Consider the following 25,668-nt stretch of genomic DNA (forward strand, 5'->3'; position numbering starts at 1 on the left):
TTTTCACATTTTATATTTTCACCTTTTGGAAATCCATCTATTTGAATGCAGTAGCACTAATCTTTATAGGTCCTGAAGAAAGCCTTGGGCCACAATCCCGTGAAGGCTGAAACATGTTGACCCTCATTCAACAGTGACTAGTTGGCACTGCTTGGTATATATTTTTTTGTTCACACACCTTTTTAATAGAGATGTGCAGAAATGAGTGAAGTATATCGTACTCTTCACACAATCTCTTTTTAAATTTCACATCTTTCTTTGCACTGCACTTCTTCTGTCTGGTGGTCACAGTCTGTCACGTGACTTTTGGACTTTTCTTTATCAACCCACATGAGCAAGAGAGCCTTACACTAATGAGGAAGTCTCTATGCCGAAGAGGCATACCTCGGCTCTTAGTGGAGACCATATGATATAAACTGATTGTGAGAGGTGACTTTGCTCTCAACTTTGGTCTCTGTGGTTGAGTCGGTTTGATGGTTTTCCGTGCTCTGCTCTGACTATGTATGGGTCTGATATTTCACACACTACTTTTCTTTTTCTTTAATCTTGTGCTGTCTACCAATAGACCCCCTATTCTGTTGTGTTTATACAGTTCCTTTGGGATGGCAGAAAAGCAAGGATGGCAAAGGCATTTTTGCCCCAGGCGGCGGGGTGAGGGCTGGAAGCTCCCCACTTAGTAAGCTATTACCAAGCTGCACAACTGCGTTACATGGTGGAGTGGTCTCGACCACAAACTGAACAGCATTGGTGTTTTATTGATCAAGCAGTGGTAGGAGTACATATTTGGAAGGTACCATATATTTCTCTAATACTCCGTGGCACTATGGGGTCTGGGACAAAGTACAAGTACAGAAGGGACTGTCTAATCCCATTTCTCCCCAGTCTCCATTGTTTGGGAAACTGGATTCCCCCCACACAGCAGGGCTCCTCATACAACAAATGGCAGGAAGCCAATTGTAAAAGAGTAGACAATATTTTGTATGCAGCTACAGGAGACTTATGGCCTCTCCTCCAAGGCTATTTGGTAATACATTACATTGTGTCACTGGGTATCCCAACCCTTGATTCCTCATGCCAGAGATGCCTCATACCATTCAAGAAGTGGCTCATTACACAATTGTCTGACAAACGTTTGCTGTCTGACATGTATGCTTTCCTCATCACACCACAGAAGTTAACCAAACCATCAGCACAACACAGATGGGAGGGGGGGTGCGAACGCACTTTTACAGACAGAGAATGGCAGGCTCTTGCCTCCGCGCGCAGCACATCCAGTAAGGAAATGTTCCTTAAGATTGCACATTACTGGTATCACACCCCAGCGAGAGATGCACACTGGAAAGTGGGAAGGGATAGTGTATGCTGGTGGCAATGCAGACAGACGTGAACATTAACTCACATTTTATGGCATTGTCTAAAATCTTCAATTTTTGGCAGGAAATCCTAGATGTTTTCTACGTAATATATGAGCAAGCAATTCTTTGTTTCCTTAGGTACATGCTACTAGGGCTCCCGAACCCACTGACGTACCCCTTGAGGTCCGTTAAGGGCTGAGCTATCACCCTAGCACTGGGAGCGGCAAAACAGCTTTTACTGGTGCAATAGGGCTAGGATACAGTCCCAAATTACAGGGATTGGCTCCACAAACTATGGGATCTACTGGGGCTGGGAAAGATGACTACAGTGGTGACACAAAGACTACCATCCTTTGACAAGATGTGGACATCTCTTATACATTACCTCTCAGACGAATTCCAGGAATTGATATGCTTCACTTGCCTGCAAATTTTACGCTTGTCCCACATCGACCAATATCTTGCTTAGTTTGGGGCTACGGTTTATATATGATTTAACCCTAGAGTCTATTAGCACATCTTAATTGAACAATTCAAATTATACTATGCTGATTTGTATGACAATTCAATTTGTTTTAACCAACAGACTGCTACAGTCTATATTTAGGAGAGTGCTATGCCTGTTTTGACCTGTTCTCTCTCTGAACCTTTACAAAGAGATGTTGACCAAGGCGAAATTGAGGGATCAATTAACGCTCTGCCTACCGGTAAAGGGGTAGGAGGCGATACAACTCCATTCAAATTCTATAAGATTTTTAAAAATGGTCTGTTACCGGTTTTTCTGGCACTATGCAATGAGATCATGCGGGGGGGGATGTTCCGCCCTCCTGGAACATTACTAATATCATAGTGTTTTAAAAAAAAGGAGAAACCTGCAGAGGAGCTGAGTTCATATCGGCCAATATCATTGATAAACGCTGACGCCAACATTTTTTCAAAAATTCTTGGGTCTCGTCTTGCGCCGGTTATCCACATCTTAGTGTCAGAGCAACAGCATGGCATTGTTCCAGGCAGAGACATGGCAGCTCACATTAATACAGCTTTAGCTGTCTTTGATGTTTCCGGTCAGCTAGATCGGCATGTTGGGATGTTGATTTTAGATGCCGAGAAGGCCTTCGACCGGGTAGTCTGGGGATCACTATGGCTAACAATGACAATGCTTGGTCTTGGTCGGAGGTTTATCTTGGTAACCGAGAAACTGTATAGCAATCCGATAGCTTCGGTTAAGGTTAATGGTCTTTCTTCATCTTCTTTTTCAGTTCAAAGGGGCACGCGACAGGGGTGTTCCTTATCTCCGTTGTTATTCGATCTTTATATTGAGCCTTTCGTACAGCATTTGTTGCATAATGCAAGGACCCCACCAGTATCTCTCAATGGGCTAGAGCTCAAACTAACTGCATATGCAGATGATATAGCAGTGTTTTCATGTAGACCTGAGGACTCTATAGTTGAGATTACACTAGAAGCTCAGCGCTTTGGGTCATTTTCAGGCTATAAATTACATTTAAATAAAACACAGACAATACTTAACTACCAGTCAAAAACGTCTCCAGCTGCTTTGGGGATTACACGCACAGCAACATACTTAGGGTTATGCATCTGTAGCCAAGTAGGTGACGTGATTGCGCTTAATTATGAACCACTGCTAAAGCGGGTTGTTTCAAATTTGCGTAGTTGGCACCGGCTTCCCATCAGCATTGTGAGGAGATGTTATATTGTTAAAATGAATATTTTTGCCGAAGTTTCTAGATTTATTTCGTTCCATCCCATATAGGGTTCGTATGGCATTTTTTAAACGCTTAGAGGCCGCTATATGCAGCTTTATTTGGAGCTATCAACGTGCTAGGAGAGCCCTACGTTTTATTAAACTATCTTATATTCAAGGCGGGTTTAGGCTCCCAAATTTTAAATTATACTTTTGGGCCGCGTTTTTTGGTCAAATGCAAAGCTTGCTTAAGGGATTTGATAGTGGCAGTATCTGGCTTTCTTATCAAATGGCAGGCAGCCCTGATGCGGGGTTTTTGTTATGCAAAACCATTGACCCTAACTACTACAAGAGGGTGCGATTTAAGATTGTGAGAGATATTGGCAAGATATGGCAAGATATCTCCAAGACATATTTTGTTTCTCATATGCATGCATACACTAGGTTATGGGGAAATCCTGCACTACCTGAGGTATTTCAACACCCTGTTGGAAGTAGGTGGCTAAGTAGGGGTATAGTACAACTCAGCCAGTTGTATGATGGACAAAGGTTCCGGTTGTTTGCTGCTTTGCAGGAAGAGTATGGGCTACCACAGACCACATTTTTTAAGTATCGACAAATAAGGGACTGCTTGTTACGCAGCCTGGGCTTATTACAGATACCAAGTCCCTCTGAGATACCTTTTGTACTTTTTCAGACTTCTGGTCGGAGGTTAATCGGCAAAGTATACAAGAAACTTTTAGCTACTGCCAGTGATGATGGTATACAGACTGCAGCAAAGTTAAGTCGGGTTTTTCAAACCAATATAACTAGTAATGAAATACAGGAATCCATGGTGACCATACACACAGCAGTAGCATCGGTTAACCTGAAGTTAAAGCAACATAGGGTAATTTTTATGTTGTACTACACCCCCTAAATACTTTCTAAATGGGCTGTGAATCAGTTATCCTCACCTAAAGCATATTGTCTGAAATGCCAAGTGTATGCTGTTGATTTACGACATATGCTCATTACGTGTCCAGGGCTGAGTGTATTTTGGCTCAAAGTTAATCACGCTTTTTCAATTTTGGCAGGACATAATATTCAGATGACCGAAAAGGAAATGGTGTTGGGGGTAATGCAGGATGCAAATGTAAATTGATACTTGTATAGCGCACTACTCACCCGCAAGGGTCTCAAGGCGCTTGTACGAATACCGCTGTGGAACCCATCCTGGCTTTCCCTGTGAGGTGTCCACTCCTGGGCACCCCCAAGGTGGAGCCAGGCATCCTTAGCGTTGTGGGGGCCGTTGTGGAGATTAAGCAAGCTATTGCCCAGAGTTGCAGAGTGGGACTCCATGATTGGAATAGGCACCGAGGCGAGAATTGTCAGGTCCGTGGAATTTTGAGCCCAAGACCCGCCGAGGCGGGGAATTGAACGCTGGTCCCGGGCCAGACCTCTGCATCAGGGTCTGCCACTCTAACCATTGGCTGTCTTTCAGGTTCATTTGTATCTATGCTGATTGCATGTGCCTGTTTGTGCGTTGCTCGTGTTTGGATCCAAAAAACAGGACCCAGTATCAATGAATTTTGGACTCTGCTTCGTGAAATATACAAAATTGAGATGGCTTTTGCCAAAGCAAGAGGCCCACGGTCTTTGCGAAAATTTAAACGGATTTCTTCTGGCACTCAGTGGGATTAGAACTGTGTGATATACGTACTTTGTTTGAGTTTATATCCAGCAAGACATATATGAGTTTATAATACATTTTTTGTTTCTCTTTGACTGTTTTGCATTACAAAAATATGAGGCTTTTTTTTTCTTTTTCTCTTCCTCCATCAGTATTCCCTTGTTCTCCCTTTCTCTCTTTCTGAATTGTGAATTTCGCCAATGTTATTCCCTTATGTGCTCGTTTCCCATATATTGTTATATATGTATAGTTGGTTATTTCGAAGCCTGCATAGAAGTGAAACTGAAGTATTTTGTGGGAAAAGTATATGTTTCTGTCAAGGGAGATAAGTTGATTGGGTGGCTACACCAAACGTTGTTAGATGTTACGCTCAATCTGAATGCAACTCCACAAGTGCAAGTACAAGAAATCAAGGTCATTTGAGAACAATATGAAGAATAATGTTCTAATGTAGAGAGTTAAGTTAGAAGAAGATGTCATTTTTAAGCTGGTAGAACGATGACTGCAGGGAAGACTTGAAATTCAACTTTGAAAATGGCAAAGGATAAATTGGCAGTGGATAAAGGTTTACTTTTTTGTGGAATGAAAGTGCCCCCTCCTCACTCCCAAGTGTTGCATGACAGAATGTTGGCTTTGACTCATGAAGGGCACGTGGGAATTGTTAACACAAAAGAAAGCATCAGGTTTGACCTTTAGTGGCCTGGTGTTTATTTAGAAATTGAACATTTGGTGAGGGATTGTATGGAATGTAGGAATTCAGATAAGAATTTAAAGACTAGGAATTTGCCTATGGTGTGTCGGAAACTGCCTGGCAAGAGTTTGCGATAGACTTAGTAGGACTATTAAGAGAAGAACATTCACCACCTTATTTGATTGTTCTGTAAGGCTTTTATTCAAGGTGTTTGAAGTAAATAGTGTGGATTATATATTGTCTTACACAGTGATCAAGTTTTCAGAGGAGGTTTTCAAGAGAGAGTTTTTGTGGGAGCATTTTGCCACGTAATGATCCTCAATATTGTTCATATGAGATGGAAGAATAGTTTACGAAGTGTGGCACTGAACATGAAAAAAGTTCTATCTATCACCCATAAATTAATGGTGCAGTGAAAAGAATGAATAAGATTTTGAAAGAATGCATACAGTTAGCAAGGGCAAACAATTTGGAGTGGAGGAAGATTTTACAAGAATGTATCTCTGCTTATTGTTTATCACCACTTTTGACCATGGGTAAATCTGCATTTGTATATTTAATGGAAGATCTCTGGGCACCTATTTGTGTCCGTGGTAGACTTTGAGAAATAGAGGGGTGGAAAAAGATGATGTGGAAGAATAGATGAGTCATGAGCAAGAGAAACCCCCTGGGCTAGCCACACTTGATGAGCCGCTGAGTGACCGCTCTCCACACCCTGCTGGCTTGATGCTGGAGAACTGATTTAGGCTGACTGCAGGGCCCTCACCTTATTCCCATGTCTGCACATGCTGCCTGGTGAAAGGGCCCCTCTGGAACTGAACACAGCACTAGGCTAAGTGACTCTATAACACCACAACCTCCCTGTGACCGCCCCTCTATCATGGAGAAGGTGGACAAAGAGTCTACACCGTCTTTTGACAGGATGAGGCTCACTGGGCCTCCTTAGGAAGAGTGGGGGGCGAGCTGTGTGACTGCAGATGGATGAAGGTGCCTCCAGAGGTGATACTAATGTCCAGGAGTGCCTTACCAACATGCTCAGCGTCCTCAAGTCAGTGACTCTAAAATAGGTGTGCTCAGTACCCACTTGGACCGCATGAGCAACTGCCTAGACAAGCATGATGACTGCCTGGCTCAATTACAGCAGACGGTCTCAGACTCAGAGGACCTAACAATACCAAACGAGTGCCTCCTATAGATGGAAAAACGAGGACCTGGAGGCATGCTCCAGGAGTAACAACATCAGAGTCCTGGATGTCCCTGAGACTACTGCCATGGCTATGTTTAACAACTAAATGGAAACACTTCTCCGCAACTTATGCGGTGACCAGTTGACTGTACTCTTATCTGCCACGAGAGCTCACCAAACCCTGGTACCCAGCCCCCTAAGGGGCTCCTATACAGCACATAATCACACACCTGCCACATTACCGTGACATGATCCTCTGCATTACACACAAGAAGGGGGAGCTGCAATACCAAGGTAACTAATTATCTTTCTAATATGACTTTACCTATGCTGTTCAGGTTTTCCGTTTCACGGCCCCCTCCTGCTCCCTCTCTGTCACAACCTACTCTTGTATCCTCTGCATAGTGGTCTTGCATGCAGAGCTCATGTTGCTTCCCTCTTAAGGTGCCCTATGGAATGCTATGATAGTATGACTGATATTTCCTCAGCATTCTCATGACCAATGTTCCCCCAGCACCCTTATAACTGATTCTCCCCAGCACACTCATGACTGATGTTTACCCATCATCTTCTTGACCGATGTTCTCCCAGCACCCTCATAACTGATGTTGACCCAGCACCCCCCTGACTGATGCTCCCCAGCTCCCTCATGACTGATGCTTCCCCGAAGACCTGCAAGCATCCCCCAAATCGAGTGAACCAAGGGATTATCTGCACCCGCTGTTACTAGGGCCTTGGAGTTGTTTTCCATTGAATTCCTGCAAGCTTCCACAAGCATCTCAAGAGCTAGTGGCAAGCCTTGCTTTCACTGTTACTGGGACCTTTTCCATTTTGCACTTTGAAGCTAGGTCCCGATCAACAAGTTGCACCTGCTATACTATATTATGGTAAGGGATTTAAAGAGTGCACAGCCACCGGAGGCATCCCAGCGCTGCTTTGAAGTGGTTATCTCACTGAGGTCAGAGGAAATTCCTAGAGAGTACATTCTTAAAAAAGCCAAGTCTTAAGAGCTTTTCCAAAGCGCCACTCATTGCCTATAGATCAGATGGCCAAAGGAAGAGAGTTCAGGAGCTAATCCGTATTAAGGCTAAAGGACCGTCCTCCATTTCTAGCTCTTCAAACACTGGGGATGGAGGCCAGGTGTAAGTTGGAGGATCTAAGTGGCCTAGAGAACATAAGGAGTAACAAACTAGCATAAGATGGAAGGACCTTGCCTATGCAAGGCTCTATGATTAATGCACAGGGATCTGAATTCTATTCATGGGGCAATGTGGAGCCAATGAAGATCTATCAACTCATCTCTGTCTTACTGAGACCAGGGATTCCCAAGTTGCATGCGTGCAGCAGCATTCTGCACAACTTGTAGGTTCCGAGTAACTACCCTGGGGGTGCCCAGATATAGTGTAATGCCACGGTCCAGGTGAGAGCGAATCTGATCCTGAACCACCACCCACCTCGAGGTCTGGGGGAGCAGTGGCAGAATCTTGTGCAACATACGCAAAAGTCCAAAACAGTTTGTTGAATGTTTGGTAGCCTGTGCTTCTATAGTCAGGGTTTTATCAATCCACATCCACAAACTTTTTATAGCTGTTTTGGTGGCGGGGGAGACATATTGGCCAACCCAGGACTTGTTGAGGAGGACTAGCTCCAGAGGATCATTAATTACGTTTTAGCTCTGTGGAGCTTGAGACAGGATTTTTCCAGCTGGCTACCTGCTCCAGGCAAGGTCCGAGGGTGGATGCAAAGGGACCCAAGTCCGAGGCAAGAAAAAAAAACAGCTGGGTGTCACCCATGTAGGAGACTTCAGAGATTCCAAAGGGATGTATGATGGCCGCCTGTGGTTACAGATATAGAATATATAACGTAGGACTAAGAGAGGACCCCTGCATAACTCCACAAGTGACAGGATTAATTTCAGAGGAGCAACCTTTGTCAAATACCTTGAAGGTTTTCTCCTTCAGCAAGGAGTCAACCAAATCCTGGACTTTTCCTATGACTCCTACCTTGCCAACCCTATCTAGAAGTTCAGGGTGGCCAACGGTTTTGAAGGCCATACTGTGATCCAAGAGTACAAAGCCAACTGTAGCCTCTTGATCCAATCTTCTTTTTGCATCCTCTGTCACTGCCAAGAGGGTGGTCTCAGTGCTGTGCTTAGTACGGAAGCCAGTTTGCGTGTGGTGCAAGAAGGAGTTGGCCTCCAGAAAGTCTGACAGGTATGTATTAAAATATTTTTCTGCCACTTTACTTTTGTTTGGGAGCTGGGAAATTGGACAAAGGTTCCCCAGGCATGTTGGATTGAGGTTGGATTTCTTTAAAATGCCTTTGACAATGGCATGTTTCCAAGGCTGAGGCACTGTTCCCCTCTCTGGGGAAAGTTTGCCTATATTGAGCAACATGCAGAAGATAATGTCAGCCTCAAGGTACGAAATCTGGGGGGTGCAGGATCCAGGGTTTATCCGGATTTGACTTTCACTAAAAAGAGTGGTAAACCCATCCAAAGTAAGGAGGGGAGGAATTCAGACAGAATGGGTGAACCACTCTCACTATGGTTCTTCAAGGGGATGGGGTTGTTTCTTCCATCAATTTTTGGAAAATATTGGTAGGTGTCCAAAAGGTGGTCATTAGTAAGTTCAGACAAGGATTTTGTGATTTTAAACATCTCCCTAAGGGAATTGGTGGTGTCGTTAATTGTAATTCTAAAATCACCTGCTCATTTTTGTAAGGTCAAAGAGAATGCACTAACGTGTTTTCTCCAAGGTTCGAGAACCTTCTGGATGGCCATGTGCCCCATGTGCCACACGTGATCTAGCCACATCCATTGAGCCTTCGCGTGGGTATATAAGCCACTCCCAACCCCGAATCAGGGCTTGGCCTTGCTCCCTGCACAATCAGCTTCATCCTTCCCACTCACCTAAAGAATTCTGCCAGAACCAACAAGCGCCCCAGTCTCCTTCAAGCCAATCCAAATTTGTGGTTCTCGTGGCACCAGCTCCCTTAACGTCTTCCTTCTTGCTCCCTCCTGCACAGCTCCTCCAGACCCCACATGACTCCTTGAGTCAAGGCTTCGAGATCTTCTTCAAACTTCAGACAAGTGGAAGAACTAGGCTAAGTATTTGATGACAGGTTAATGCGCACTAAACCTCGTATAGTAGTAAACAGGACCAAGTATCCACGTCTTCAAATACTATGGACTTTTCCTCCCTGTCCTTTCCATGATTTCTTCCAGCACTTCTTGTTTCTTACTCCAGACCCTACTTGCAACCTTGGAACCAGAACTACATTGTGCGAGGATTAAAGACTTGACCTTTGAGTTTCTTTCATGAACAGGAGTGCCCAGAGAAAGCACTTTAGAGTATTTTTGTAATTGTAATTGGGTATTTATAAAGCGCACGGCTACTCCACAGAGTAACAACCACTGAAAACTGGCAGAATGAACTCATGGCTACTAGCTAGTACTACTGTTGGAATAGTCTTTAGTTTCCTACTGAACACAGTAATCGGATGTCTGTCTAAGAGAAATTGGCAGACCGTTCCACCAGCGGGCTTCCACCACTTGGAAAGAGTGGCTGCCCATGCGGGAACGGGAAAACATAGGAATGGTCACCAGGTACTGCATCCAGGACCTCAGTGTCCATTGAGGGGCGTAGTACTGGATCCTTTTCCTAATATAATGGGCCCCTGAGTTGTGTAAGGCCTTAAAGCCTAAGGTAATAGCCTTAAACTGGACCCTCCTACGCACCGGCAGCCAATGAAGACATTTTAAGTGGGGGGTCATATGAGCCCTGGGTCCTACCATCAGAATAGCTCTGGCCGCCGCATTCTGAATCACCTTTAGGCAACTCAGAAGATATTCCGGTAAGCCTAAATATAGGACATTTGCGGGGGAACAACCTTTACAACGCAACTTTTACAATGCACTACACTTACAACGCATTTTTTACAACGCAACATCCACTACAACGCATTCCATTACATAGCATGACACTACAACGCATTTTTAAAAACTACCTTTACAACGCATTCCATTACATCGCATACTACCTTTACAACGCATACCATTACAACGCATAATATTACACTACACTATCCAACACTTACCCTACTGTTGCACCCCCTGGAGTTAGAATAGTAATTTTTACCCCTATACTATCCAACACTTACCCTACTGTTGCACCCCCTGGAGTTAGAATAGTGATTTTTACCCCTATACTATCCAACACTTACCCTACTGTTGCACCCCCTGGAGTTAGAATAGTAGTTTTTACCCCTATACTATCCAACACTTACCCTACTGTTGCACCCCCTGGAGTTAGAATAGTAATTTTTACCCCTATACTATCCAACACTTTCCCTACTGTTGCACCCCGTGGAGTTAGAATAGTAATTTTTACCCCTATACTATCCAACACTTACCCTACTGTTGCACCCCCTGGAGTTAGAATAGCAATTTTTACCCCTATACTATCCAACACTTACCCTACTGTTGCACCCCCTGGAGTTAGAATAGTAATTTTTACCCCTATACTATCCAACACTTACCCTACTGTTGCACCCCCTGGAGTTAGAATAGTAATTTTTACCCCTATACTATCCAACACTTACCCTACTGTTGCACCCCCTGGAGTTAGAATAGTAATTTTTACCCCTATACTATCCAACACTTACCCTACTGTTGCACCCCCTGGAGTTAGAATAGTAGTTTTTACCCCTATACTATCCAACACTTACCCTACTGTTGCACCCCCTGGAGTTAGAATAGCAATTTTTACCCCTATACTATCCAACACTTACCCTACTGTTGCACCCCCTGGAGTTAGAATAGTAATTTTTACCCCTATACTATCCAACACTTACCCTACTGTTGCACCCCCTGGAGTTAGAATAGTAATTTTTACCCCTATACTATCCAACACTTACCCTACTGTTGCACCCCCTGGAGTTAGAATAGTAATTTTTACCCCTATACTATCCAATACTTACCTTAAATGCAATTTAATATTATGCGTTGTAATGGTATGCGTTGTAAAGGTAGTATGCGATGTAATGGAATGCGTTGTAAACGTAGTTTTTAAAAATGCGTTGTAGTGTCATGCTATGTAATGGAATGCGTTGTAATGGATGTTGCGTTGTAAAAAATGCGTTGTAAGTGCATGCGTTGTAAAAGTGTGCGTTGTAACGACATACATCCACATTTGCGTAGTCCAGACTTGCAACAATCAAGGCCTGAACTACCGTCTTTCTAAGGGGGACCGGAAGCAGGGGGAAGAAGTTCCTCAGCATTTTTAAAAGCCCAAAACAGGTACCGGTCACATTTTGAATTTGGGTTTTCATGGACATGTCCGAGTCTAACTTCACTTCGAGGTTTTTTACTGTGGTAACAGAGCACTTCGGGGGGAACGTGTCCAGTGGCCACCACTGGCGCCACTCCATGCTCAAATTGGAACCTAAAAAAATAATCTCCGACTTTTCGGGATTGCTCCCTCTGAGCCAGGAGAAGCCTCCGTTAGGCAGATGTTATTCTCACTACCTCTGAACATGGTGCCCTTCTGTCTGGTGAAAAGAAGTTGTGTGTCATCGGCGTAAGACACAATTTTAGTGCCGTATTCCTCCGCTAGGAGTGCAAGGGGGCCATATACATATTAAACAGGGCCGGACTTAGAACTGAGCCCTGGGGAACTCCTACTTTCATGGGGGTGATACGGGTTGAGAAAGGGAGGGACCATACGGTTTGCTGACGGCCACTTAGAAAGGAAGTAAACCATTTGAGCACCGTGTCACCTATGCCGCAATCCTGAAGTCCTTCCAGGAGTGGTCATGGGGCACGGTATCAAAGGCCGCGGACAGATCTAATAGTACCAGTACCGCGTTGCCCCCACTATCCAGGGTAGTTTTGATAGTTTCAGAGACTTCTAGTGAAGCCGTCTCAGTACTGAAGTTTGATCTGAACCCTGACTGACTCGGATGTAATATGTTGTTAGCCTCCACAAACTCCGTCATAACTATGATTACATATTCCTCCAAAACTTTGGAAAAGAAAGGCAGCAGTGAAATAGGCCTATAGTTACATGCTATCAGAGGGTCTGCTGTAGGTTTTTTTAACAGTGGGAGAATTCTAGAGTGTTTCCAGCTTATAGGCACTATTCCCACCGACAAGGAGGAGTTCAGAACTCGATTCACCGCTGGGTTAATCACTTCAGCAATTGACGGCAGTACTCGCTCTGGACAGGGGTCCACAGGGGAACCGGATTTTAAAGCCTTCATTATCTCAAGAGATTTATCTAGTAGGATAGGCGGGAATTGTGAGAGAGACACCCCAGGCATAGAGTTAACTCTAGGGGGAGCAGCTGTGTTTAATACCTCTACCCGGGGCATGTCCTTAAAAGAATCTTGGATGTCTTTAATCTTCCCAAAGAAATACTGCGCTAAACTGTTTGTCCAGTCACTGGTCGGAATAAATGGGCTATTCATAGTATTCGGGGAGGAAAAGACTTTAATGATTTTAAACAGTTCCTTACTCTTGTTCCCCGCCTGTTCAACATTGGTGGATAGGAAGAGTTTCTTTTCATCGCGGACCTTGGAGTAATGAACTTTCAAGGCCTGTTTATAAATGGCTTTGTCAGAGGAATTAAAATTCTTCCGCCATATTCTCTCAAGGCATTTACATACGCTTTTACTTTTTTTACTTTTTCTAAGGGCCTCCGTAAACCATGGCGCTGAGGCCCTACTGGCATTAGCTGCCCAAGTTGTCAGAGGGGCCAGCTCCGAGCGAAGCTGTAGCCAGTTCTCCAAGGAGAGTACATCGCTGTTCAGCATTCCATTAAAGGGAATGGGATGTAGCCTTAGTGCATTGTCCAGTGCATCAGCTGTGAAATTGTTAAAAGGCCTAAAACTATTCAGGCAGGGTCTGCAGTGTGATAGAGGCCTACTGGATTCTTTAGGGACTCTGAACATAAGTAAAAAGTGATCCGAACATATTATGGGGAGGGGTACTTCCATTTCTATATTAGCCGTTGAGAAAACCTGTTCTAAGATGTGGTCTCTTTCATGAGTGGGCAAAAAGACATAGGGGGCCAGATTAAAAATACCCAGTGATTCATACAGCCTGGAAGGCTCCAGTTCGAAGATAGTAAACACCCAGCTCACCCGTCACCTCGAAGACAACAACATCCTGGACCCGTCCCAATCAGGATTCCGCAGCAACCACAGCACCGAGACCGCCCTCATCGCCGCCACAGACGACATCAGGATTGTGGGAGCCGGCCTCGTGGCGTGGTCCTGTTTCCCCGCGCTAAGCCGCATGAGGTCCCATGCACATCGGGACTCCTCCATCTTGGATTGCACGTCACTCCACGTGACCACCTGTATGACCCTGTTCTACCCGGCCTCGGTCCCAGCGAGGCTCGACATCGAGACGCCAACCCCTGGCCCGGGGGATACCACGTGAGCCCTTCCCACTCCCGGCGGAGGGCAGTATCGATGGGACCCCCTACCGTCTCTCCACACCTAGGTGTGATCACCCCACAGCTCTCTGGGGCCTGGCGCCTCTCCTGCTGGGTGTCTGGCCGCTCCCTACCCGGCCTCTCCGCCCCCTCCGGGCGCACGGGTCCAGACATCAAAGGGCTCCCGTCCTATATCTGGGGCGACCCGACAACAGGGCAGTAGTTGTATCCTGGAGTCAAGAGCCCTGCTGATCGGATCGCGGCTGACCCTACGGAAGAAGACTCACCCTGAACCACCACCTGAGCCCTGCTGACGACGTCGCGGCTCCACCGTGCTTAAAGACCTTCACGAACCTTTGGGGCCCTGCTGACGCTGTCGCGGCCCGACCTTGTTGAACCTTACCACCAGAGCCCAGCTGACCTCGTCGCGGCTCGACCGAAGCGGACCTACCACCAGAGCCCTGCTGACCGTGTCGCGGCTCGACCTAAGCGGAACTACCATCCGAGCCCTGCAGACGACGTCGCGGCTCTCCACGTCCGAGCCGCTCTGAGACCAGCATCCAAGGTCTGGCGCAGAGCCCTCCCGTGCCTGGCTGGCACTAAGACTGTCCCGCTACCCTACCCTCTTGAACGAACATTGAGACTCTGATAGGATCCCTCGATCCCTCTGTAAATATTGCTCGTATTGCTGCCGATAAAGAATCTAATCTCGCAACTACTATTGAGTCCTGTGTGGTGGTGTTACTGGGCCTAGTACGATCATAGGAGAAAGACCTCCCCGAGGGGGGCTTCTCAGCGGCGCTCGGCTATAACTTTGCGGTAGGAAGGTGCCCGGAATAGTCTCCCCGACTACCCGGTGGGCCTCCCTCCAACATTTGGTGGCCAGCGACGGGATCCGAGCAAACGCAATCGTACAAGCAAGTAACACAACCACTACCTGACCAGACGAGGAGAGAAAAAGGGAACCATGGATGGCCAAGAAGCAACCGTGGCCGCAACCTTCCAGTTGGAGAAACAGGAGGAATACACCCACAAGGAACTCAAACAATTCTGCAAAGACAGAGGGATCCCAACCACAGGATTGGGCACCAAGGAAGAAATGCAGAAAGCCCTGAAAGCCTGGGCAGAACCCTCCACCCCTCCACCCCGAGCCGAAGGGACCTCGGCCCGGGACGGAAACCTGCCAACCACGACCCCGACGAACGGGGAGCGAACCACCCCAGACACCAGCCTTTCCCCCGAAGAGATCCGAGAACGGGAAAGGGCCCGGACACACGAAATGGACCTTGCCTGACTCCGGCTGGACGGGGAGCTCCTACTGGCAGAGAAAAAGATAGCCCTGGAGCAACTACGACTACAAGAAGAAATCGAGGAGAAGAAAAGGCATCGGGAGCTAGAGGAGGGACGGCTAACCCTCGAGCACGAGAGGAGCCTTAAAGAACTTGAACTAAAAGCTAAAACTGGGGAGACCAGCAACCCCGGAGCCCGGGACGCTCTGCCCCCGACTGAGCCAAAGGTTCACATCCCCAAGGATGTCGTCAAGGAGTACTATAAAAATGACGACATCCAGCAATGGTTCTGAGCGTACGAAGTCGCCATGACCTCCCACCGGGTGCCCCGGAAGGATTGGGGCGCCGGCCTATGGGGGAGGTTCCTCAGCGAGGGACGGGATACCCTGCTGCAACTCCCCGACGCAGTGATGACCTCGTACGACCACATGAAGGAAGCCCTACTCACACGCTACGGACTGTCGGCCGAGATGTACCGGCAACGCTTCCGGGACTGCAAGAAGATCCCCGGTACCACATGGGTCGAATACGTGGACTTCTTCAGCCGAGCGTTGGAAGGATGGATCAAAGGGAGCAAGGTCACCTCATATAACGAACTGTTCGACCTCATTGTCTGGGAGCACCTCGCCAACAACTGCTTTGCGGAACTAAGGCAACACCTCCTGGACAGTAAACTGACCGAGCCCCGGAAGCTCGCCGCCGAAGCGGACCGATGGGTCAACACCCGGGTCCCCCGGAACCCCGTGGGGGACTACCAACGGAGCACCACGGGCCCTCGCCGCCAGCGCGGCAGAGGAGGGGGGTCCCACCGCAGTCGAGAATTCCCAGCCGGGCCGCCCAGAAGCCCGCCACGAGGTCAAGCAACCAACCACCCTTCCCCGACCCAGGGCCGAAGAGGGACCCCTATCGCCCGGTCTGGAACACGACCGACAGTAACCTGCTTCGGATGTCAGCAGACCGGCCATTATGCAAGTGACCCGGCTTGCCCCGTGAACCGACGGAACGGGACCACGGGGCCACCTCCCCGACAAATTGCCTGGGGGAGGGAGAGGACGAGGAGGAGAACCACGACGACAGGTCCCCCGAGTGGGAACCAGCCGCCATGTCGCTTGTGTGCCTAGGCTCCCGAGAGATGGTGCCCCGCGCCACCATCCCAAGCAACACCCAGAAGTACCAACAGTGGGTCACCATCAATGGGCGACGGGCCGAGGCCCTCCGGGACACTGGGGCCAGTGTGACCGCTGTCCGCTGCCATCTGGTGACCCCCGAACAGATCCTACCACATGTCCTCTGCCCTGTCCGGACCGTGGACAACACCGAGAGCATGTGCCGGATGGCCCGAATCCCCTTCAAGTGGGGAGGAGTGTCCGGCACCCTGAAAGTGACTGTCCGCGACGACGCAACGGTGGACTGCCTCCTGGGGAACGACCTAGCGAGCTCCCCCTGGGCCCAGGTGGAGCGCCGAGAGCATCTGGGGATGCTAGGACTACCCGAGTGGGCCTGCGCCACCACTCGGTCCATGACCGTCCAGCCAGCTGCGGCCCCGGCCCCCGACAAACCGGCGGGCCCCGAACCATCCACCTCCTCTGGCCCGGAGGAACCTGACGAGGAGGCCGGGCCATCCGAACTTTCTTCCAACGAGGCCGCTCCCCTCAGCGAGATCCCCGAGCTGGCCCAGTGGCGACACGACGGGGGCCCCACCCGTGAACAATTCCAGCAAGAACAGAAGGGCTGCCCGTCCCTCGAGGGGGCCCGACAGCAGGCGGCCGCCCAGGCTGCGGGGGACCCCTCGGGAACTCACTGGGTCTATTGGGACAATGACTTATTGTATAGCGAGCAGAAAGTCGCCGAACTAGGGGCCAGCCGGGTGCTGGTGGTCCCCCTCCGATTTCGAGAATTCCTCTTGAACCTGGCACATGACGTGCCCCTCGCCGGACATCTCGGGCGGGACAAGACTTACAGCCGCCTCGTGACCCATTTCTATTGGCCCCGAATGAGACGAGACGTGGACCAGCACTGCCGGTCCTGCCCGACCTGCCAAGCTAGCGGGAAGACTGGGGGACGAGTGAAAGCCCCCCTGCAGCCATTTCCAGCCGTCCACACCCCGTTCGAACGAGTGGGGATAGACATCGTGGGGCCCCTCGACCCCCGAACCGCCCTGGGCCACCGCTTCATCCTGGTACTGGTCGACCACGCCACCCGGTACCCAGAAGCTGTCCCTCTCCGAACTGTGACCGCTCCAGTGGTGGGCCGGGCCCTGATGGGCATCTTCTCCAGGGTGGGGTTCCCCCGAGAAGTGGTGAGCGACAGGGGGACGAACTTTATCTCGAAGTACATGAGGTCCCTCTGGCAACAATGTGGGGTCACCTATAAATTCACCACCCCTTACCACCCCCAGGGGAACGGACTGGTCGAGCGGTTCAACCGAACCCTGAAGGGGATGATCAAGGGCCTGGAAGAGCCCCTCAGGAGGAGATGGGATGTCCTGTTGCCCTGCCTCCTGTTCGCCTACCGGGAGGTACCACAGAAGTCCCTGGGCTTCAGCCCCTTCGAACTGTTGTATGGGCACCCCGTCCGAGGGCCCCTCAGCCTGGTCAAGGAGGGTTGGGAGGCGAACGTCCAAAGTGCCCCGCCCGACGTCTACTGGTACCTCCTGACCCTGCGGAACCAGACTCGAAAGTTCCGTGCCCTGGCAGAAGCCAACCTTGAAGCCAGCCAAGAAGATATGAAGCGCTGGTATGACGAGAATGCCTCAACCGTCGAGTTTGAGCCGGGCCAGCAAGTCTGGGTCATGTCACCCGTGGACCCCTGCGCCCTGCAGGACAAGTGGACCGGGCCCTTCAAGATAGTTGAAAGGAAGAGCCCCGTCACGTACCTGGTCGACATGGAGTCCCCGAGGAACCCCCTCAGGGTCCTGCACGCCAACCGGCTCAAGCCCCATTTTGCCCGAACTGAACTAAGCTTACTACTGGCTACCGACGATGGGGGTGAAAGTGACTCCGAGCCCCTACCAGACATCCTGGGGTCCTCGAGCCAAGACGGCTCCTTGGAGGGCGTCCACCTCTCCGCCACCCTGACACCGGAACAGCGCCATGATTGCCAGAAGCTACTGCAACCCTTCGCTGCCCTCTTCTCTCTCACGCCTGGGGTAACCCCCTGGTGCGTCCACGACGTGGACACGGGGGATAGCCCCCCTGTACGACACCGCGCTTATAGAGTGCCTGACCGAGTCCGAGCCTGCATAAAGACCGAGGTCGCCAAGATGCTCGCCCTCGGAGTCATCGAGCCTTCCGACAGCCCGTGGGCCAGCCCGGTAGTCTTGGTGCCAAAGGCCGCCGCCCCCGGCACGGCCCCCGAACTCAGATTCTGTGTCGACTACCGGGGCCTGAACGCAGTTACCAAGACCGATGCCCACCCTTTGCCACGAGCCGATGAGCTGATTGATCGCTTAGGGGCCGCCCGCTACCTAAGCACCTTTGATCTCACCGCTGGGTACTGGCAGATCAAGCTCACTCCCGGCGCACAAGAACGATCAGCTTTCTCTACCCCCGACGGCCACTACCACTTCCGGGTGATGCCCTTCGGCATGAAGAACGCCCCAGCGACCTTTCAGAGGCTGGTAAATAAGGTCCTGGCCGGTCTCGAAGCCTTCAGCGCGGCCTACCTCGATGACATTGCTGTCTTCAGCGACCACTGGGCCGCGCACCTAGGACACCTTGGGGAAGTCCTGGCCGCTCTCCAAAGAGCCGGGCTCACAATTAAGGCCAGCAAGTGCCAGATCGGTCAAGGATCTGTGACCTATCTGGGCCACCAGGTGGGGAGTGGCCAGGTGGCCTCCCTCCGGTTAAAAGTTGATGCCATCCAGGCGTGGGAGCCCCCCGCCACCCAAACCGCTGTCCGGGCATTCCTAGGCCTCACAGGCTACTACCGACGCTTCATAAAGGATTACGGCAGCATTGTGGGCCCCCTTACGGAACTCACCTCAAAGAAACAACCCAAGGCGGTGCACTGGACGCCCCGCTGCCAGACCGCGTTTGATGCTCTCAAAGCGGCCATGTGCGCTGCCCCTGTGCTACAGGCCCCCGACTACAGCAAGGAATTTGTAGTCCAGACCGATGCCTCGGAGTACGGGGTCGGGGCAGTCCTCTCCCAGCTGGACGCCAAGGGCCTCGACCGACCGGTGACCTTTATCAGCCGCCGACTGCTGCCGCGAGAACAGAGGTGGAGCACCATCGAGAGGGAGGCCTTCGCTGTGGTATGGGCTCTCAAGAAGCTCCGGCCCTACCTTTTCGGTACCCACTTCAGGGTCCAGACTGACCACCGGCCCTTGCGGTGGCTCATGCAAATGCGGGGCGAGAACCCCAAGTTGTTACGCTGGTCCATCTCGCTGCAAGGGATGGACTTCACTGTTGAACACCGGCCCGGCAACGACCACGCCAATGCTGACGGCCTGTCCCGATTCTTCCGCCTCGGCGAGGAGAACCCCCAAGAAGATGGGTGACTCTCCCTGCCTTCAGCTGGGGGGGACGCGTGTGGGAGCCGGCCTCGTGGCGTGGTCCTGTTTCCCCGCGCTAAGCCGCACGAGGTCCCATGCACATCGGGACTCCTCCATCTTGGATTGCACGTCACTCCACGTGACCACCTGTATGACCCTGTTCTACCCGGCCTCGGTCCCAGCGAGGCCCGACATCGAGACGCCAACCCCTGGCCCGGGGGATACCACGTGAGCCCTTCCCACTCCCGGCGGAGGGCAGTATCGATGGGACCCCCTACCGTCTCTCCACACCTAGGTGTGATCACCCCACAGCTCTCTGGGGCCTGGCGCCTCTCCTGCTGGGCGTCTGACCGCTCCCTACCCGGCCTCTCCACCCCCTCCGGGCACACGGGTCCAGACATCAAAGGGCTCCCGTCCTATATCTGGGGCGACCCGACAACAGGGCAGTAGTTGTATCCTGGAGTCAAGAGCCCTGCTGATCGGATCGCGGCTGACCCTACGGAAGAAGACTCACCCTGAACCACCACCTGAGCCCTGCTGACGACGTCGCGGCTCCACCGTGCTTAAAGACCTTCACGAACCTTTGGGGCCCTGCTGACGCTGTCGCGGCCCGACCTTGTTGAACCTTACCACCAGAGCCCAGCTGACCTCGTCGCGGCTCGACCGAAGCGGACCTACCACCAGAGCCCTGCTGACCGTGTCGCGGCTCGACCTAAGCGGAACTACCATCCGAGCCCTGCAGATGACGTCGCGGCTCTCCACGTCCGAGCCGCTCTGAGACCAGCATCCAAGGTCTGGCGCAGAGCCCTCCCGTGCCTGGCTGGCACTAAGACTGTCCCGCTACCCTACCCTCTTGAACGAACATTGAGACTCTGATAGGATCCCTCGATCCCTCTGTAAATATTGCTCGTATTGCTGCCGATAAAGAATCTAATCTCGCAACTACTATTGAGTCCTGTGTGGTGGTGTTACTGGGCCTAGTACGATCATAGGAGAAAGACCTCCCCGAGGGGGGCTTCTCAGCGGCGCTCGGCTATAACTTTGCGGTAGGAAGGTGCCCGGAATAGTCTCCCCGACTACCCGGTGGGCCTCCCTCCAACAAGGATCCTGCTAGACAACGGCGAGATGGCGGCACTCATCCTCCTGGACCTCTCCGCTGCCTTCCACACCGTCTGCCACCGCACACTACGCACGCGCCTCCACGACGCAGGGATCTGAGAAAAGGCCCTGGACTGGACCACCTCCTTCCTCTCCGGCAGAACTCAGAGATTTCGCCTTCCCCCGTTCCGATCCGATGCCTCCGAGATCATCTGCGGCGTCCCTCAAGGATCTTCCCTCAGCCCGACGCTGTTCAACGTCTATATGGCACCACTAACACGCATCGCCCGACAGCACGACCTGAACATAATCTCCTACTCTGACGACACTCAGCTGATCCTCTCCCTCACCAAGGATCCCCTCACCACCAAATCCAACCTCCACCAGGGAATGAAGGCAGTCACAGACTGGATGGAGGACAGCCGCCTCAAACTGAACACAGAAAAGACGGAAATCATCATCCTCGGGTCCAACCTTGGTGGCCCACGTCACTGGGGTCCCCCCCGGCCCCCACCGACCACGCACTCAACCTGGGAGTCATCCTCGACTCGAAACTCTCGAGTCAACGCAGTCTCCTCCACCAGTTTCAACACCCTCCGCATGCTCCGCAAGATCTACAGATGGATCCTGACAAACACGAGGAAAACAGTCACCCAGGCCCTAGTCAGCAGCAGACTCGACTACGGAAACACCCTCTATGCCGGAGCCTCGTCCAAGCTCATCAACAGACTACAGAGAATCCAGAACGCCTCTGCACGCCTGATCCTTGACATCCCACGCCGTGACCACATCACCCCCCACCTGAGGAACCTGCACTGGCTCCGCGTCAACAAAAGAATCTCCTTCAAGCTCCTGATCCACGCACACAAGGCACTCCACAAAACCGGCCCAGCCTATCTCATCAGTCGACTCTCCTTCTACGTGCCCATTAGGAAACTCCGCTCCGCTGACCACGCCCTGGCCACGGTCCCACGCATCCGGAGAACTACTCTTGGCGCAAAGGGGGCACAGAGGAGAATGAGCAAAGAAACAGCTAGTTATACGCCAAGGTGAATAGCCACGTTTTGAGAAGTTTCCTGAACCGCACATAATCCGCCTCAAGCCTAACAGAGGTGGGCAATGAGCTCCAAAGCTTCGAGCCCAGAAAAGAGAACCGGGTCCCACCAATGCGTTTGCGTCTGATTCTGGGGACTGTCAAAAGATTCAGATGCATTGATCTCAGAGCACGCTGGGGCAGATGTTTACTAATACACGAGGAAATGAACCTTGGACCAGTTTCTTGAATGGCTTTGAAAAGAATGCAGCCAGTTTTAAACATTGCACACTGCTCCACTGGAACCCAGTGGAGATCTTTAAGCAGCGGAGTGATATGGCATCTTCTATCCTTAAGATAGATGATTCTTGCTGCTTGGTTTTGAATTATCTGAAGACGATGCCTCAAATAAAGTGGGATACCAAGGTAGAGGGCATTACTGTAATCAATTTTTGAGAGAACAAGGGCAATCACAATTTGAATACTGGCCTCTTTACTAAAGAACTGTCTAATCTTATGCAATTTGTGGATTTGGACAAAGCAGGCAGAAGTAACTGAACTGATTTGGGCGCTCATAGAGGTCTGAATCAATATGGAGACCAAGGCTCTTTATCACAGGTTTAGGAATTGGGGCCACACCTAGCTCAGGGGGCCAGTAGGAGGCTGTCCAGTGAACCAGTTTATTGTTAGGAATGATTATCTCAGTTTTTTCAGAATTGAGTTTCAATTGGTTCTTGTCCATCCAGGTTTTTAACATACATCATGGAGCTCCTGACAAAATCATTCGATTCAGTAGTGTTCTCCAGAGTGAAAATTAGCTGCATGTCATCAGCATAGTTGAAGATTTTAACCCCCAACTGCCGGAGACTCAAGATTAGGGGACGTATGTAAATTTTGAACAGGATCGGTGAGAGAGAGAAACCCTGTGGGACCCCACAACTCATTTAAGCAGTATTAGATTTAAAAGGTGAGAGCCACACTGATTGTTTGCAGTCCTCTAAAAAAGAGCTGAACCAGTGCAGAGCCAATCCTCAGACCTGCTGCGGCGATGCGATCCAACAACATTTGTGGTTCATGGTGTCAAAAGCCGCAGACAGGTCTAGGAGGATGAGGGCCTGAGAACGGTCAAAGTCAGCGTGTCCTTTAAGATAGTCTATGACAGATAAAATCACAGATTCAGTTGAGTGTGCTGGATGAAAACCTGCCTGGTGGGAGTCCAGAACCTGAGACGCTTCTAAAAAGGAACTAAGGCAGGCTGCTACATGAGTCTCCAGAAGTTTTGCTGGAAACGGCAGTAGTGATATGGGTCTGTAATTATCCAGATTTTTAGGATCCAGTCCCTGTTTTTTATTAAGTGGAATGACCACTGCTTCCTTGAAAGCTGGTGGTACCATGCCATGGGACAGGGAAAGATTAAGCAAGTTAAGGATGGTATCAGGGAAGGCCCGAAAGATTTATTTCTTTATGTTAATATGGCATTCTTCCATAGGGGAACCAGATTTGACCTTCACTACTAGATCCAGAAAACATTTCTTGTCCAGCATAGGAAAGGTGACAAGTGAGGAGGAGTTAGAATTGACCATGCTATCTTCGGTATTGTTGTTAATGGAGTCAATAGAATTGTGAATTTCTTTTATTTTTTCCACAAAAAAGGAATTAAGATTGTTACAAAGTTCCTATGGCTATGAGAGGTGGGGGTCACACGACTCAGGTTGGAAAGTTCTTTCACAATATTACAAATCTCCTTAGAGCTGTTGTCTGGGTTAAGTACCTTAATGGTGAAGAAAGCTCTTTTAGCCTCCACAATGGCTGCTTTATAAGCATGTAAATTGAGTTTTAGAGTTTTCAACTCCTTTGTGAACCATTTTGATGCTTCATGTTGCCTAAGTTGGGAGTTTTTAATCTGAAGAGGGCGTGAATATTAAATGCCTTCCTTTGCCAATCAGTTATTTCTCTTTTCCAGTTATCCAAATCTCCTCTGGGGGCAGGCTGCTCATGGCAAAGAGTATCTAGGAGCGCTTTCAGGTCAACTTGTTTCCAATTTCTAAAGGTACTTCTTAAGTGGTGTGTGTGTTTCAACAGTGATACATTGTTCAGTTTAAAACTAATCATGTAATGATCTGACCATATGCATGGTTGAATAACCAAGTCATTCAAAATAACATTGGTGGACCATACTTGGTCAAGGGTATGGCCTCTGATATGCGTAGGGGAATAAATATGTTGAGTATGACACCAGGCACTACACAACCATAGGTAGCATTATACTGATGTCCTGAAATATCCCGACTGCAAATGACCCTCTGTCTATCAGACAATGGCATATCTTCTTAGACACAATGTAGATACAGCCGTGCTATAGGGACGGCATTTAACTGACTGCACCAAATCGCGTCTACGTGTGGGTTGGATAGGGGAGGGTCATATTTCCTCTAACTCAGCCTGGAATCGGGGAGTGGACATCCTCTTCCGAAAAGGGCCTACAATGGCGTCCCTTGAAGTCCCTATGCAATTTGGAGGGTAGATACGTTATTTTACATTCTATCCTGTTGTACCTAAGGGTCACACTTGCTTGAGCCTAAGGCCCTGATTAGACTCTTCAGACTTCTTTGCCACATTTTGGAACAACGTAGTAGAACTAGGTCACTCTACTGTTATGAGGTGGTGATTTAAATGTGGACCTTAATCCCCAAATGGACAAATCTCAGCCCGTATTCATGGGCTGCCGCTTACATCTAGTTGCTCCTAATTGATCAAGGCCTTGTTGATGTGTGGCGCACTAGATGGCTTTGTGACAGGAAGGAAACGTGTCTCACGTCCTGGATAGGCTTGAGGTCACATGTTGATTACTGGCTGCTCACCACAGGTATTTGCTCTCATACAAGCAACATTAAACACTGCGCCTGTATGCTGTTGAACTATGCACCTGTTACCCCAATGCTGGCATGGCAGTTCGGGCTGGACTGTTCCCATGAGGCACAGGGTCAAGAGTGATTTGCATATAGCTGGGTCTGAACCGAGCTGGCGAAGTGAGCTAAAAAATTATGATGGATTCAACCCAGATCTGTGACTGGGAGTGAATGTCTGAAAAGTTTCAGCACTCCACCCATCATCTCCTTGTGTTTGCTTTGTTCACCCCAATGCTTACTGCATTCAGGGCACCTAACCGAGCTTTTATGTGGAGACTGCCTGCTAACACCTTAGAGACTCCCTTTTTAGAGTGGAGACTGGCAATGCTTTTGCTAACTATTACAAGCAGAACTCAGGCTGAGCCTCTTCTCCCAGAGTCCTCTGGGAGGCACTCAGGGTTTACATACTCCATGCACACACACGGTCTACATTAGATATGCAAGCTAGAGTCCTCCATGACATGAGCAGATGACTGCGACTACCAGAGTGTGAGACATTGAACTTCAGTACTCCGACTCACCAGATGCGAGACACCTAGCATGGTTTTGTGATAGACTAGGGGAGTATGAAGAATGCACAGAAAGTGACACCTGGGTCTTACACAGGGAAGCCGCTGACCGCCACACTTGAGCCACCTCACTAATGAAAAAGGGGAGCAGCTCTTACGTGGTGGAGCTGCAGAACCCCAGAGGGGAGGCCTGTCATACAACACCTGCCATCTCAAAGACAATTCGTCACTTTTACACTGACCGCTATACCTTGGTCAAGGTACTCCCACCTGGCAGGCTCATTGAG

The 25,668-nt window shown here is 49.8% G+C and overlaps 1 long non-coding RNA gene across 2 annotated transcripts in view; it reads left to right on the forward strand.

The window, feature by feature from the left end:
• The window catches only part of LOC146822227 (uncharacterized), a 375,651-nt gene that overhangs the window by 233,019 nt on the left and 116,964 nt on the right, over positions 1-25,668 (forward strand). The window contains exon 4 of one of the 2 annotated variants that reach the window (XR_014962822.1): positions 23,927-24,013. The exons of the other annotated variant lie outside the window; for it this stretch is intronic. This is a non-coding gene — a long non-coding RNA (uncharacterized LOC146822227). The remainder of the gene's footprint in view (positions 1-23,926; positions 24,014-25,668) is intronic. 2 annotated transcript variants of the gene reach the window in all.

This window comes from Triturus cristatus, chromosome 6 (genome assembly GCF_964204655.1).
Source record: "Triturus cristatus chromosome 6, aTriCri1.1, whole genome shotgun sequence".
Taxonomy (NCBI): domain Eukaryota; kingdom Metazoa; phylum Chordata; class Amphibia; order Caudata; family Salamandridae; genus Triturus; species Triturus cristatus.